This window comes from Ictidomys tridecemlineatus, chromosome 10 (genome assembly GCF_052094955.1).
Source record: "Ictidomys tridecemlineatus isolate mIctTri1 chromosome 10, mIctTri1.hap1, whole genome shotgun sequence".
Classification (NCBI taxonomy): Eukaryota; Metazoa; Chordata; class Mammalia; order Rodentia; family Sciuridae; genus Ictidomys; species Ictidomys tridecemlineatus.
The window spans coordinates 31,361,622-31,364,577 of record NC_135486.1 but is presented as its reverse complement, the minus strand read 5'-3'; the positions used below and the strand labels follow the sequence as shown (position 1 = coordinate 31,364,577).

The 2,956-nt window shown below is 37.8% G+C and overlaps 1 pseudogene; it reads right to left on the bottom strand.

Moving 5' to 3' along the window:
* Positions 1 to 1,465: 1,465 nt before the first annotated feature.
* Positions 1,466 to 1,843, bottom strand: LOC110598664 (small ribosomal subunit protein uS10 pseudogene; annotated as a pseudogene).
* Between the last annotated feature and the right edge of the window lie 1,113 nt (positions 1,844 to 2,956).

Sequence of the window (2,956 nt, the reverse complement as noted above, 5' to 3'; positions counted from 1 at the left end):
TGTTACAGTTTGGATCTGAGATGACCTCCAAAGTCTCATGTGTTCAGAGGTGGGGCACTTGGGAAGTGATTGGATCACAAGGGCTCTGACTAATCAGTAGTTTAGTTCATTGATGACTGAAAAGACTACTGGGAGATGGAACTAAGATGGAGGAAGTAAGTCAATGGGGGCATGTTCTAGAAGGGTTTATCTTCTTTGCAGACCTTCCTTCTCACCTACTTCCTGGCTGCCATGAGCTGAGCCAGCTTTCCTCTGCCATGCTCCTCCACCATGATGTTCTGCCTCACCTCAAGCCCAGAGCAAGGGAGTCAGCCAACTACGGTCTGAAATCTTCTGAAACTGTGAGTCAAAATAAGCTTTTCCTGAAAAAATAAAATAAGCTTTATTCCATTAAGTTGTTTATGTCAGGTATTTTGGTCACAGCAACACAATATTAACACAAGTGCTTAGATTATAAATGGCAGGGTCAGAATTCAAACTGAAGACTGTCTTCAAAGTCTATATATAAAGCAACTATAATGTATCACCTCTAAAATGAAGAAAATCATACTAAGCCTTTACCTTATGATTGCCACTAATAGCCTGAAAATATACTAATAGCTCAAGCAGATATATAATCAAATGGTTAAAATGGAGAAAATGTGTAAGATAGAAACAACCCAAAAGTGTACTTAAAAATGAATTTCTATGATGTGCCAAAGGTGGTTGAGGTCTGAGAAGAATTTGATTCAAAATAACAATTCAGTGCCACTAGCAAAATAATACTAAATCCGGGGGAAAATGTTGTGACTAACTTCTTATGCCTTATTTAAAATATAACATACAGTAAGAATAGTTAAATTGCAGTTGAGTGTGTTTCACAATAACAAAAGGAATAGCTTCTGATAGGAAACTCAGGCTCCAGTGGCAAATCTCTAGGTTTGAATCACTGGTCTTCCTGTTAGCAGCTATTTGACCTTGAGCAAATTACTTAATCTCACAAAAATTCAGTTTCCCTGCCTATAAATGGGCATGATAATGGTACCCAATTCATTAAGTTTTGAGAATTAAACAATATAACATGAGGAAAGCTCTGGGCTCAGTATCTAGTATATAATAATACTCAACAAATATTAGCCACACATACAACTAGAAGTATATGCATTTAAGTCAGTAATTCTCAACCTTGACTGCACAACAGACTTCCTGGTGAAATTTTTATCAGGGACCAGTGACCTGGTCCCAAAGTTTCTGGGTACCTACATTTTTAGAAGCCACTCCCCAGGTAACTTTAATATTTAGCCCATATGTTAGAAACCACTGGTTTAGGTCAAGGACCAGGGGCTGCAGGCCAAATCTGACTCCTAACTTGATTTTGTAAACAAGGTTTTATTAGAACACATATAGGCCTATTCATTTACGTTTTATCTGTGGTTACTTCCTTCTCTCTTTTTTAAACAACTGATAACCAATTTCCAAAACTTGATTAATCATCTACAATTGTGATTTAAGCCTCGGCGCCTGGCCTGATGGTGATGGGAGTTATCTCCTCACTGTCTCAGAAGGACTGTATGAGTCAATGAGCCGCTTGCAGAGTCTCATCTGGATTCTCATGTGGATGCATATGGGATTCTACTGAAACTTAGAACCTCTAACTACCCCAGGGAGTTTTCTTGAGAGTGATTCTTAGAATTTTGGTAGAGGTGTTCAGCTGTTCCTTTGTTTTCAGATCCTTTTCCTCTGAATCTCTGATCAAGTCAACACACATCTTTGCCAGAGATTTTCCATTGTGACTTGTTAGAGTAATTCTAATTCAATGAATTTCCACCTCTTCTTCCACTGATTTTTTTCCTGTGTTTTTTTAAAAAACACCAGAGAATTAGAAGCAGGAGCCAGCGGATCAGAGTTCTGCTACAGCTATGAACAATTCTTTCTCAAAGAGCTATCTGCGGTTATTTTCATCCTACAAGGGCAATTGAGTTGTTGTGACAAAGACCATAAGATACTCAAACTCTAAAATATTTGCCATCTGGCTCTTTACATCAGGTTGCCAACTCCTAGTCTAGAGTAAAGTCTATACCACATGGTGGCAGTATAACATCAAGATTGAGGGACCTAATAAAAATTGACTGCAAAACTGAAACACATCAGGAATTACAGAATTGAGTATGTTTTTCCTACTTAGAGGCTCCTTTCTCTAATTTCCAAATATACACAATTCTTTTATGTCTTTGAAATATCCAAATAACACACACTGTACCTTCTCTACCTACTGTTTGTGACTAGTACTAACAGTTTTAACTCATGGCCTTTGTTTCTTCACCACCTAGTCATTTCTTATGTATCCAAATTCTGGCTTCAAAACTTATTTGTCCATTGAAACTTACTTTCCAGGAAAACCAATGAACTCCTAATTGATTTGTATTACAGCATGAATAAAACTTGAAAATTCCCAGAGTTCTCAATTAGCTATATAAGCTGCAAATAGAGTGTTTATAGGTAGAAATGTATCTCCATTTTCTATATGTTTGGTTTTCTACATCCCAGAGATCCCATGTTACCAGAACAAAGAAATGAAGCAGATATTCTCAGATGGAGGAGACAACATAAATGCCCAAATGGCTCCCAAAGTTGACTGGGTCAGTAAGCATAGAATTATGCAGCTGAGGAAGATTGTGTCCATTTTCTGACTTGCTCTGGTCTGCCCTTCAGACATGATAATACAAATTCTGATGCCATTTTGTGGTTAACTCCGGCCATGCCTCTGGTAAATTATAATATGATTCTGAAACCTCTCAAGATTAATAACAGTTTACAAAGCAAAATCAGTAAACAGCACCTACTTGGACAGATGCCCCTCCCAAACACAGAGGATTAAGAGAATACAATTTACGGAGAAAGAACAAAGAGCTTTCTTACAGTGAGAGGGCCAGGGAGTTAGGAAGGAAGCTAAGAAAGTGGATCCTCAATGAAATGG